Source organism: Rhineura floridana, chromosome 9 (genome assembly GCF_030035675.1).
Source record: "Rhineura floridana isolate rRhiFlo1 chromosome 9, rRhiFlo1.hap2, whole genome shotgun sequence".
Taxonomy (NCBI): domain Eukaryota; kingdom Metazoa; phylum Chordata; class Lepidosauria; order Squamata; family Rhineuridae; genus Rhineura; species Rhineura floridana.
In genome coordinates, this window is record NC_084488.1 from 116,597,389 (window position 1) to 116,611,888 (window position 14,500).

Sequence of the window (14,500 nt, forward strand, 5' to 3'; positions counted from 1 at the left end):
TGGGAGGGACATTCTCCAAATGCCTAGGATTCCATACCTCATTAATATCTGGTGGGCCAAGTTGCAAGTCACATGGCACCTCCTAGCATCACCTAGGGGTGGAGCAGCCCAAACCACATTCAATTCATGCCTGTTTGCATAATCCCAAATGACAGCCAGACAGGCAGATTCATCCTAATAGCCATTGACTTGGGACTAATAAATATCCCACTGGCATCATTTGCTTCACCTTTAAGGAGGCTTGTGCTATTTAAATTATTGAAATTGATTTAACCAATCAATTTAAACAAGGTGATCAATGAACAAAGATTGTTTCCATCAGGTGACAACCTGACTACCGCTTATAATTCCAAAATATAGACCTGAAGTTCAGTGGGCATAGGATCTCTAACACCACAAGCACAAGTGAGAGATGGGGAAGAAATAACCGTTTCTTATTTTTCTGCAGCTGTTGGGTTGATTTTATGCAGTGATCATATTTTTCTGTTCATTATTGCTGGTTAGTTATTTGCTGGTCCAAAGTTATAGTGTTTTACTGAAGTGAGTATTGAAATGTGGAGTGAAGTGATGGTGTAAGTAGGGATGGAAGGGCCTGTCAATTTCATTTCTCTCAGTTGCTCATTTCCCCCCCAGTCTTAAATTCAGTTCTCCACATTTCTGCAGCAAGTTACGATTAAAAAAAAAAAACTCATGAAAAATGTTCAGCATTTTAATGCAAATTTCTCCTAATTTATTTATTTATTTAATTCAACTTTTATACCGCCCATAGCAAAGCTCTCTGGGCGGTGTACATCAATAAAAAACACTTCACATATAATATAAAAAACCACTTAATCATCAAATTACAAAAAATATATCAAAACAATCTGTTAAAACATTAAATACAAAATACAAATACAAGAATACGAACATATTAAATATTAAAATATTAAAATGCCTGGGCAAAGAGGAAGGTTTTCACCTGGCGCCGAAAGGATAGTAATGTAGGCGCCAGGCGAACCTCGTCAGGAAGGGTGTTCCATAGTTCGGGGGCCACCACCGAGAAGGCCCTCTTTCTTGTAGTCGCCTTCCGGGTGTCTCTCTGTGTCGGCACCTGGAGGAGGGCCTTCGATGTTGAGCGCAGTGTACGGGTAGGCTCATATCGGGAGAGACGTTTCATCAGGTATTGCGGTGCCATGCCATGTAAGGCTTTATAGGTTAAACCAGCACCTTGAATCGGGCCCGGAAACATATGGGCAGCCAGTGCAAACACATTTTTGTATGAGGTTTTGACTAACATACACATTTTTGCAAGCAATTTTCCTACTATAATGCTTTTTGTATGTTATTTTCACTAATGTATTCATTATTATGCATACTTCCCTGAAATATATGTATTTTTGTATTGTTTGTATTGTTTTGTATTGTATTTTGTATTGTTTTGTATTGTATTTTGTATTGTTTGGTCGGGGAACTGCATCATACATTTTAATAAGTGCAAATTTTGAAGGATGGCTTCGTGTTGGTTCTTAGATTGTTTCAGGAAGTGTGCATTTAGTGGATTCAGCTTTAAATGCGAAACTGAATTAGATTGATCCCCCCACCCCTAGATGTAAGGCAGTGATGGAGAATCTTTTCCGGCTCTAGTTCACCTGCTGCCGTAGGAAAATTGGATGGAGCAACAGGGGTGATTCTCACCTTTATGCTGTAAAAGTCAGAAATTGGACAAATACACACTCCTCTCTGTCCTCTATCCAGGCAAGCAACAGTCATTATCATAGTTCAAGAACAAAGCCCACCCAGACCAAAGCACTAGGGGAGATCCAAGAGCAGGGCCACTGGGGGGTGTAGTCAAGAGGGAGGGGATGTGGCGGGGGAGGGCTATGGACTAGGAAGAGTCTCAAGGGCCAGAACAAGAAGCCTGGAGTGTTGCACTTGGCTCCCAGGCCTGTGAGTCCCCACCCTGGTATAGGGAGATGATTGAGTGATTTTTCCTGTGGGGATTGTGTGTTCAGATTAGTTCTGAGTAATGTCAATGTGTAGGCGAATGACTTCAGTCATTCTATTATGTGAGGTTTGTGTATGTGCAATATTTATGATATTTTTATGATCTATTGTAATTCTGTTGCAGTTTGATGTATCGTAATATTTTGTATGTGGTTTGTTTTTTGTGGTTCTTAGTTGTTTTATTTATAACCTTCCCAATGTAAGTGGGGGTGTTGTCCTCACCACTCCCTTTGGCAATGAAAACTTGGGAGGTTTACTCCCAAAGGGAGCAGTAAGGGGGGGACACATGATGTCCCATAGCCTATGAGAAGGGGGCTGAGCAGAGCTATATGGCTTCTCCACCCCCTCAACCCTCCTCCTTGCAATTGTTTGTGCCTTCCCTCCCTTCCTATATGCAGTATGGGCATTGCTAGTCATCCACTGGGGACCGAGTGGAAGGTTTTTTTTGTCGGGCCCCACGGTTTGGGACCCTTCCCATTTTGCCTACTCCATACTGTTGGATTTAATTTGTTTGGCTGTCAGGGAGAGGTGTGGCTGTTGCCAGTTATGGCATTCTGTTTGGGCAGGTGAAGAACTTGAGGAACTATTTCAGGTATACTGAGGCAATAAGGGGTACTTCTTCCCTTTGTAAATCCAGCTTGGACGTCTGGCATTTCTCGCTCCATATATGGTAAGAGCCTTTGTTGTAGAATCTTGAGCATTACTTTACTTGCATGGGATATTAAGGCAACAGTGCGATAATTACTGCATTCCTTGATATCTATTTATGTTACTTAAAATGTGGAATTGCAATTATCAAAATTATGACGATGATTAGTATTGTTTGCTTCTGAATGTGGAATTTGCATTGCATTTCTTATATCAATTCTTTTTTGCAGGGACATGTAAACCACTCTGAGATTTCTGTTGAACTATGAAGTGGCATATATAATAACTAACTAACTAAAGAAACAGAACGAGTGTGTTAGATCAGATCCAAGGCCCATCTCACTCAACCTCCTGTTTACTGAAGTGGCCAGGTGAAATATTTGTTTCTGGAAAGCCCACAAGCCTGTCATGGAGGCAAGACTGTTGCTTGTAGCTTGTTCTTTACAGCCATCATGGCAAGTAGTGATTGATAGACCTGCCATCATGACTTTGTTGAAGTTTGGGAGCAGGATTTCAAGGGTGGGACTTTCAATTGCCTGCCCTGGGTTGGGCTGCACTCCAGCTGAAGGAGCAGGTATGCAGTCTGGGGGTACTCCTGGATGCAGCTTTGTCACTGGACACTCAAGTAGTCTCAGTGGCTAGAAGTGCCTTTTAGCAGCTGTGACTGGTACAATACCTGCAACTGTTCCTGGGCCAGGAAAGCTTGACTACAGTAGTCCAGACATTGGTGACTTTAAGACTGGATTATTGCAGTGCAGTCTGTGTGGGGCTTCCCTTGCAATTGACCCAGAAAAGTTATTACAGAATGCTGCAGCACATTTGCTAACAGGAGTGAGACCCTGTCAGCATGTAACACCTCTGCTCATGGATCTGCACTGGTTGCCAATTTGTTACCAGGCCAAGATCAAAATGTTACTGTTGGTATATGAAGCCATTAACAGCTTGAGACCAGTTTAACTACAGGAACCTTAAATATGTGCCATATTTAACTATGTTGCTCTGCGGAATTGGCACTATTACAGGTGCCACATAATATTTGTTCTCCACTTGTATCAATACCTCGTATCAATACCTCAAGGTATCAATACCTCGGCACAGTCATTAACCAAAATGGAGACAATAGTCAAGAAATCAGAAGAAGGCTAGGACTGGGGAGGGCAGCTGTGAGAGAACTAGAAAAGGTTCTCAAATGCAAAGACGTATCACTGAACACTAAAGTCAGGATCATTCAGACCATGGTATTTCTGATCTCTGTGCCCATGGATGTGAAAGCTGAACAGTGAAAAAAGCGGAAAAGAGAAAAATCAGCTCATTTGAAATGTGGTGTTGGAGGAGAGCTTTGCGGATACCATGGACCGCAAAAAAGCCAAATAATTGGGCGTCAGAACAAATTAAACTATAACTGTCACTAGACGCTAAAATGATGAAATTGAGGTTATCATACTTTGAACACATCATGAGAAGACATGATTCACTAGAAAAGACAATAATACTGGGAAAAACAGAAGGGAGTAAAAAAAGAGGAAGACCAAACAAGAGATGGATTGATTCCATAAAGGAAGTCATAGACCTGAACTTACACGGTCTGAACAGGGTGGCTCATGATAGATGCTGCTGGAGGTCACTGATTCATAGGGTTGCCATAAGTCGTAATCAACTTGAAGGCACATAACAACAACAAATCCAGGCATGTAGATGTTGATGTGTTTTAATATCTGTGTAATAAATTGCTGGTTTTAATTCTCTTTTAAATGTTTTAATTACTTGTTTTTAACTGTTATTGTTGATAATGTTTCTTTTGAACTGTTTAGAAGTTTCATTACAGTCAAGTGGTATATCAATTTTGTTAAATAAGAAAATGGAATAAATAAATCTTTGCTCCTCCTCATGACCAAGCTGCTAAAGAATTCATCCAACTGTGCAAATATATGGATTTTAGCATAGTAAATGCACATTCATGTGCTTGACGTGCGGAATGAAGAGCACATCTGTCCTGTGCTTTTTTTGTATGCTTTTATACTTATACTTTGCTGTTAGAAATAATTGAGTAACATATATATGTAATCTCCCATTCATGCAGTGATGAGACCCACAGCCACTTAGCTTCAACAATGCTACTGCATCAGATCTTCCAGGACCATTTACTGGGCCACTGTCTGGCCCATTAGCCTTCAACGGTAACCCACCAAGGGCTCAATCATGGTACTTTGAGACTAGCCATGGTGACTGATGCCTATTGGATCTGGTAGAGGGGAAGCAGGGTGACCAAGAGTAAGTGGAGCCAGAGCCAATGACAGGCGGAGCCAACTCAATCTAGCTTTGCCCCCATCCACCTCCCTGTTGAGTTCTACAAGTGCACCAATGAGACTAAGGAGGATGAAGCTGATAGGCGGGGCCACCACCTGGACTTTTTGTAAGTAAGAAGACGGGTACGTGGAGACTGGCTGAGGGCAGATTGAGGTTAGTGGGGCAATGCCCCACATGCCCTAATAGACCAGCCTCCACTGGAGACAAGGAATTGATGGATTTATGCCTTTCAGTTTCTGTCAGTTTCACATCTCCCCAGTGTTCAGTTTTCCAAATTTCCACATCAGATTGTGAATTATTTTAAAGCCCCCATGAACATTCATTGGTATTTTAGTGTGCATTTCTCCTAATATACATATTTTTGTATGCATTTCTCCTAATATACACACTTTTGCAAATAATTCCCCTTATATACTGTATTTTTGTATATTATTTTCACCTATTCATTTTTATGCACACTTTCCTTGAATATATGGATTTGTGTGCACATTATTTGGTTGGAGAACGGCACTACATTTGGAGAAGTGCATGTCTTGAAGGGTAGCCGCATTCCAGTTTGTGTATTGTTTTTGGAAAGTGCAAATAATTAGGTAGGTTGTCATTAAAATGAAAAGCAAAACCAAATTTCTCTCCCATCCCTGTCTGAGATGAGGGCTTTATTTTCAAACAGGTTATTGAAAGAGTACAAATGGGTCATTGGCAGCAGGGTTTTTCTACTTTTTAACTTAGATGTTCCCTGGAAAGGGTAAATCTGGATTAAATGGGAGGAGGAATACGGGCTAGCATTTTGAAGCCAACATCATGTGAACACTACAAAAAACTTGCATCATGAGCAGCACTGATCCCATAAAAAAGACCCCTCTGAAAGTGTCCTCCTCATGCAGGTACAAAACCAGGAGAGTCTGTAAGCACCTACAAGGCTGTGACACAAGGAGGCAATGGAGACTGATGGCTCCAATGTCAGTGAGGCAGTGAATCCTCTCTGGGTTTTAGTCTGAACTGCCAAGGAGCTGTCAAAAGTGCTGAACCTATTCTGGGAATATGTTTCAGGACCTTGAGAAGCTTCTTGAAAATTTGGACTAAAACCCAGAGTGGATTCACTGCCCCACTGACAGTTTCCAGTGAAAGTAGGGTTGGGAAAGAAATTTGATTCTGTTCACATTTAAACATGAATCTACATAATTCACACTTCCCAAAGCAATACAAAAACTGAAACTCAGGCATCCTGTTTTACAAATTGTACAGTTCATTTCTCCAGCCAAGGGATGTGTACAAAAATGCATATACTAAGGTAAAGTGTGCAGTGCATTTGTGAATATAACACATGCACAAAATGCATTCTAAGCAAAATCGCTTTGCACAAATGTGTGCGCTGAGTAAAATTGCATACAAACATGTATATTAGGAGAAATTTGCAGTAAAATGCTAATTAATTTTCATGAGGACTTTAAAAAACACAAATCACACACTGATGTAGAAATATGGAGAACTCAACTTAAGACTGGAAAGTGAGAAACGGAAATGGACAGATTCACCCATTGCCAACTGACTGCATTCATCTTGGTGTATAGACCTGGAATCCATGGAATTCTAAGTATAATCAGCTCTGGATGATTTCATCACATCCAGGCATAAAGTGTGGAACATTCCCAATGCACTGGAGAAAGCTGACAGCATGAGAGGTGGTCAGGTCCAGTGATGACCCCCTTCTGCTCAAGGGAGCTCTTTCCTCGTTTGGACTGTAAATCTTCGGACTTTGTGGTGTGTTTCAGACTGCCCACCCATATCGAAGAGTAAAATGACAACCCACCACATGGATGGTGAGGAACAAGGGCTGCTAATTACCTGCGTTTCGCTCATGGTATGTAGAAAGTTATTTAGAACAGATGCTGTTGTAATTAGAATGCATTGGGGAAATTAAAAGTGTTCAATGGCCCTCAACTCCCCACATTCACTGCTGATGGTGTTACTGTTGCTAAAGTACATTAAAAACCTTTTGGGAGAATCGACTAACTTGACACCTGCTATTTTTTCCCCTCTCACCTCTTCTTCACAACACTTTCCCTGCTAATTTGCCTCAGCATTTATGTTGAAAAAAAAATAGAAATGGACTGCCTTCAAGTTGATCCTGACTTATGTCTACCCTATGAATAGGGTGTTCATGGTAAGCGGTATTCAGAGGGGGTTTGCCATTGCCTCCCCCTGAGGCTAGTCCTCCCCAGCTGGCTAGGGCCTGCTCAGCTTGCCACAGCTGCACAAGCCAGCCCCTTCCTTGTCCACAACTGCCAGCTGTGGGGCAACTGGGCTCCTTGGGACTATGCAGCTTGCCCATGGCTGCACAGTTGGCAGGGCGTGTAACCCCTGAGCCACTCCCTGTGGGGGTGATCTTTTAGCTGGCCCTTGACACCCAGGAGACACAAGCAGGGATTTGAACTCACAGACTCTGGACTCCCAGCCAGGCTCTCCTCCCCACTGTGCTATACCAGCTCATTTATGTTGAGGAATGCATAAAAAGAAAGGGGTATACCATGAGGTATGGGTTGCCTGTTAAAAGGGGGAGGGGAAAAAGAGTTTGTGTAGTGACTAAGAGTGTGAGCCATAAGCCAAGAAGACCCAGGTGCAAATCTCACCTCAACCCTTGAATGCAGCCTGTATGGTTAGGAACCTTCTAGTTTTGGCGACTTCCTGATCCTATGAAACATGGGTAGTGGACGGTACATGGCTGGTGAACTGTGTTCAGCTTGCTGGATGGGAAATTGGGCAGTCCCAGATTTGTGCCATAATAATGTATCAATTACACATGTTTATGTAGAGAAGGTTAGGCAGCCTGTGTGCACATGTGACAAAGAAAAGAGAGAAGGAAGGACTCTATACACAACTACACATCATGGACAGATCATGACTTCCTTTTTGAATAGGACTAAACTGAAGTGGGTTTGGTAAACACATTGCCCCCACCTCACGAAATGCATCTCCATTTGGCCATGGGCATCTCTCTCTCTCTCTCTCTCTCTCTCTCTCTCTCTCTCTCTCTCTCTCTGTGTGTGTGTGTGTGTGTGTGTGTGTGTTGGTGTATGAAATTGGTGGGAAAATGTTTTCCTGTTCAGAGTGAGGACATAAAATATTGTCCTGATTTGACCTCACAGAGCCATCAAGTAACAAAATATGAAGTCCGTTTAGAGTGAGAACAGTGGTTCTTGCCCGTAACTTTCATTTGTCTTTGTGATTCATCATGTAAGAAAATCTGACTGGCTGCGTGGTGATGTGACACCATCACACTACCTATGTGATTGGTGGGGATCACCTCAGAAATCAACCCTCCACTCTTTCTCTCTCTGTGTGTATATGTGTGTGTGTGTGTGTGTGTGTGTGTTTGGGGGGGAGATGGCACCAGAGCTGCAGATCAAGGAAAGAAGCAGTTGAAAAGAGACAGCAAGAAATGCAGAAAGGGTCATCCCCAACATTTCATCCACTGATCCCTACTGAAGAAAATCCAGGTCTGTTTTTAAAACAAGTCCCAGAGTGTTGGGTTTTTTAAGCGATGGGGCAGAATAACAATACAATGAACCAATTTCTCAAGATTGTTCTTCACCACACTTAAGAACAGGCCATAGTGCAAGAGGGAATTTACAAGAAGCTTCACTGTACAGTGAGTCGTAGGCTGACAACTTTATTTCCAGTCAACTGAATTATATAGAAGTAAGCAAAACAACAGAGCAATTGTGTGTGGTGGTTGGGGCAGGGGGTAGGGAGCATTCCAGAATGCCTGCTTCCTGTGAACAACGCCTCAAAATGAAAAGCAACCCAAAGGCTTCCTATCATCAATTCTTGTGCATTGCTGCTTCAGGATGAGTAGGAGACAAGGAGGGTGAAAGAGCATTCATGGATCCCCTCCCATAGAGGCATCTTTATTACGGGTGGGGAAACTGTACCCCATCATCCCTGGGCATTGACCATCCTGGCTGGAGCTGGTGGGAGTTGTGAGTCTGTCCGGAGTGGAATTGGCAGCGGCATCTTCAAATATTACCTATGAGTGGAATCAAACCTTTACCTTGGCCTTCAGCATCTGAGAGGGATATTTTAGGACCCATCCTATGCTCTTGAGTGTAATCTGCTCTCACTGTTTTTAAGATTGCATTTTAAAATTGTTCTAATCCACACTGGCATCTCATGGTGAAGGGTGGGTAATAATAATAATAATAATAATAGTTGGTATTCAATGCTAGTCCTATTCAGAGTAGACCCACTGAAGTTAATAGACATGACTAACTTAGGTTCATTAATTTCAATGTATCTAGCTGAATATGATCAAATAGCAACATTTCAAAATTCTCCACTGTCTACGTTGGTATCAAATGTTCACCACTGTTTTCTGAATCTGCAAACATTGACTGCCATTGGATATCTTTATTTGTCATCCAATTCCATCCGATTTCAATATGAGATATCTGAAAAAAAATTAATTTGTTTATTACTAGAGTTCATGGATTTCCCCTCCCCTTTTATAATCAAAATAAACCAGATTAAATCAAATTAGCCCAAATTCCAACTGAATGGACAGGTGAGGATATAATCTCTATCGGAGAGGGAAGTATTCCTCTAGGCCCCTGGGCATGTGGTTCAGCCAAAGGCTGTGGGTCCCCACCAAAGTATTGGGATGAAATTCCTCCCTCCTTGCTCAGTGAGCCAAGGGTATGTACCAGTCTGTGCTCCAGAGCCCCATTGTCCTGGCATAAAGGACTGGCAGTTCCCTAAAGGGTGCCCTTTAACCCAAAATGACTCAGTATAACTCCTGTTTCCCCCCCAATTTCCTCACCTGCCTGAACTCCATGCCATAAGGCAAGCCCCAACTCCTCCAATAGCCAATTAAATTAGAATCATCGCAGTATGAAGCAGGCACAATGAGAAGGATCCTTGAAAGCAGAATACATAAAAACACAACCCTACTCAGGTCCTCAGCAGCAACTTGCAAAGCCCATACTCCATGCAGAGAGAGAGAGAGGGTGGGTGCAACAAGAGCTAAAACAGGGAGAGGCTATGGCGGAGTTGGCCTATAAACCAAGCTCAGCCCATGCCCAATAGACTAAAAGCTCACACATGACTCCAGGAAAGCACCCTCCCAAAGGGAAGGATCCTCCCAAAATTCATAAGAACATAAGAAGAGCCTGCTGGATCAGGCCAGTGGCCCATCTAGTCCAGCATCCTGTCCTCACAGTGGCCAACCAGCTGCCTGGGGGAAGCCCGCAAGCAGGACCCGAGTGCAAGAACACTCTCCCCTCCTGAGGCTTCCGGCAACTGGTTTTCAGAAGCATGCTGCCTCTGACTAGGCTGGCAGAGCACAGCCATCATGGCTAGTAGCCATTGATAGCCCTGTCCTCCATGAATTGGTCTAATCTTCTTTTAAAGCCATCCAAGCTGGTGGCCATTACTGCATCTTGTGGGAGCAAATTCCATAGTTTAACTATGCGCTGAGTAAAGAAGTACTTCCTTTTGTCTGTCCTGAATCTTCCAACATTCAGCTTCTTTGAATGTCCACGAGTTCTAGTATTATGAGAGAGGGAGAAGAACTTTTCTCTATCCACTTTCTCAATGCCATGCATAATTTTATACACTTCTATCATGTCTCCTCTGACCCGCCTTTTCTCTAAACTAAAAAGCCCCAAATGCTGCAACCTTTCCTCGTAAGGGAGTCGCTCCATCCTTTTGATCATTCTGGTTGCCCTCTTCTGAACCTTTTCCAACTCTAGAATATCCTTTTTGAGATGAGGCGACCAGAACTGTACACAGTATTCCAAATGCGGCCGCACCATAGATTTATACAACGGCATTATGATATCGGCTGTTTTATTTTCAATACCTTTCCTAATTATTGCTAGCATGGAATTTGCCTTTTTCACAGCTGCCGCACACTGGGTCGACATTTTCATCGTGCTGTCCACTACAACCCCGAGGTCTCTCTCCTGGTCGGTCACCGCCAGTTCAGACCCCATGAGCGTATATGTGAAATTCAGATTTTTTGCTCCAATATGCATAATTTTACACTTGTTTATACTGAATTGCATTTGCCATTTTTCTGCCCATTCACTCAGTTTGGAGAGGTCTTTTTGGAGCTCTTCGCAATCCCTTTTTGTTTTAACAACCCTGAACAATTTAGTGTCGTCAGCAAACTTGGCCACTTCACTGCTCACTCCTAATTCTAGGTCATTAATGAACAAGTTGAAAAGTACAGGTCCCAATACCGATCCTTGAGGGACTCCACTTTCTACAGCCCTCCATTGGGAGAACTGTCCGTTTATTCCTACTCTCTGCTTTCTGCTTCTTAACCAATTCCTTCTCCACAAGAGGACCTCTCCTCTTATTCCATGACTGCTAAGCTTCCTCAGAAGCCTTTGGTGAGGTACCTTGTCAAACGCTTTTTGAAAGTCTAAGTACACTATGTCCACTGGATCACCTCTATCTATATGCTTGTTGACACTCTCAAAGAATTCTAATAGGTTACTGAGACAGGACTTTCCCTTGCAGAAGCCATGCTGGTTCTGCTTCAGCAAGGCTTGTTCTTCTATGTGCTTGGTTAATCTAGCTTTAATAATACTTTCTACCAGTTTTCCAGGGACAGAAGTTAAGCTAACTGGCCTGTAATTTCCGGGATCCCCTCTGGATCCCTTTTTGAAGATTGGCGTTACATTTGCCACTTTCTAGTCCTCAGGCACGGAGGAGGACCCGAGGGACAAGTTACATATTTTAGTTAGCAGATCAGCAATTTCACATTTGAGTTCTTTGAGAACTCTCGGGTGGATGCCATCCGGGCCCGGTGATTTGTCAGTTTTTATATTGTCCATTAAGCTTAGAACTTCCTCTCTCGTTACCACTATTTGTCTTAGTTCCTCAGAATCCCTTCCTGCAAATGTTAGTTCAGGTTCAGGGATCTGCCCTATATCTTCCACTGTGAAGACAGATGCAAAGAATTCATTTAGCTTCTCTGCAATCTCCTTATCGTTCTTTAGTACACCTTTGACTCCCTTATCATCCAAGGGTCCAATTGTCTCCCTAGATGGTCTCCTGCTTTGAATGTATTTATAGAATTACAGTCACATTCCTTTGCAAAGAGGGAAGGGTGGAGGCAAACACGCCTCCTCTGAAGGCAGGAACGGCATTCTCATTTGTGTGTGTGTTTTAGTAAACAAGTCTAAAGCAGTCACATTTTGAGATAAAATGCCACTTTGCACTTGTCCAAATTCTGTGATACAGCCCTCTGTTCAAAAAAGGATCAAAACGGATAGAAAACATTTATTTTATGATTTAAATATGTACACATGTGCGCATGCATGTTTTTAGTAAAATGGGTACAAAAATTGTGAATTTTATTCATTTTTTTTTAAAAAAAAATACAGAATGATGTGAAAATGGAACAGAGCTGACTTATGAATGAACATATATGAAACTGAGACAGACCAGAAAAAGAATGGTTTAACCATCTCTACTCCAAGTATGGAAGTCCCCAAAGTCCGATTGAGTAGAAAGAAAGAAGGCAAATGGCTAAATTTGGACTAGAGCCCATGTCAGAAAGCAGTGATTTGGTTCATTTTTAACTTCATCTGTGCAAGGATGTTACAATTTTCTAGATGGTTTGCTAATTAGGCAAGTGGCTCTTCTGACATTATTCCTGAACCAGATTTTCCCTCTGATAACTTTATGCCAACCTGAAGCTGGCTTTGGATATAAAATAGCTTAATTTGGCTTTACACAAGTCAATATGCCCATCTCATTAAAGCTCTGTAAAAGCTGGCATCCTTCATGCAGTCTGAATGTAGTGTCTCTCATACTGCACTAAAGCCTGTAGGCTAACAGAAGCTCCTCGGCATTCAGAAATTCAAACATCATTGGGTTAGGGTTAGAAAGCAAAACAGCTTTCCCTGGCTGACATAGGGAAAGACTCCAAGCTCAGTAAGAATGGCCAGTAAGATACCACCGCGTTCATTAAAGATTCTCTCCTTTCCTGTTCTAAAGACTGTCTGCACAATAGATCTTCCTCTCAAATTCTCACCAAAGAGAAGGAGGGTGGTATTTTCAGTCATCAGCTCCTGCAGAGTCAAATCCCTGGTATGGGGACTTGAGTCAAATCCCTGGTATGGGGAGATAGGGGCAGAAGAAGCTTGCAAGGTGGTGTAGGGCCATTACGCTTGATTCCCAGCAAGTGGGTCGCTGTTGCTTACCAGGAGGGAGAAGGGCATGTGTGAAGCGGCAGAGAGGTCAGTGTGGTGCAAATGCACTAGTAAGGCCAATCTAGAGCTCCTGTTGGTATACTTCGACCCCACTGCTTCTCTCTTCCTCCCAGTAAGCAACAACAACCCACCTGCTGGGAAGTTAGTATAGCAGCTCTGCCCAAGGGGTGGGCTGCTTCTGAATAGAAGCTTCCACTATTTACCTTCCACAATTCAGCTAATGTTGCGCATACCATAGCCCCTCAAGCAGACAGAAGTTACAGGGGGATGTAGCTTACCTAGGTTTGGTTTCCCTGGAAAGGGATCACAAGGAGTTTACTGCCTTTTTGTAACATTAGCATAGCCACTACTGATGGGCAAGTAGTAATTGTAAGCCCCTTTCACATTTGATCGAGATGTTTTCAATTGCTCGATCAAACTGATTAACAGTGCATTCCAAACCCAAGTTCATTCATCTTGGCCTTTTCCAGCTGAACTAGGCCTACACTGGACTTGCACTGGCTTAAGTTCCTCACCCTGGCTCAGCCAGGGCTCTGCTGGCAGAAGCCCCCCAAAAGGGACTTCAGGGGTGTGTGTGTTGGGGACATGGTGGGGGCGGGACATGGTAAGGAGAGACTTACACCTATTCTGAACTCCTTTCAGCTCAGTCACATGACTTAGCTACCTGGCGGAACAAAAAGGCTGGTGGAAGCCAAATTCCTCCTGGACAGAGTTCGGAATAAGGGATAACTAGGGATGGGGCTCACCACCTAGTTCCAATCCGCTTGTATTCCAATTGTCTGTCATTCTATCCCAATCTGACCTTTTTTTTGTTTCCGCTTCCTTTGACACTTGCCGATTCAATTCATTGTTGTTGCTGTTTTATTTTTGGTTGCAAAAAAGAATTGCATCATTTTTGACGTAAATGCCTGTTTAAATGATCACAGTGTTCCACGTGGTTTATTTTTTCCCTATTTATCACACCTACACACCGTTACGAATGCATCAACTTAGAGGAAATTGTGAAATAATTAAGTAAAATTGGGGGGAAATCCAAAACAAAATCCATGCTGATTATAGCCGTGGCCCGCTGCAAAAAATCTGTGCAGCTGCAGCCCACCACAAGAAATCAGTGCTAGTCCGAAAAGATAGAGGATTGTCGAATTCAATCGGAATCCAGTACTAAGTCGAATTTAGCGGATATTCTTCTCCATACCTAGGGATAATTTATGCTGGCTTCCTATACTTGGAATTGCTCTGTAATTGACTAAACATTGCAGCCACATTAATTAATAAATGAATATTATTGATAGCTTTTGTGCTATTGTCCAAATAAATACCTTGGCCCTGTCTGATAT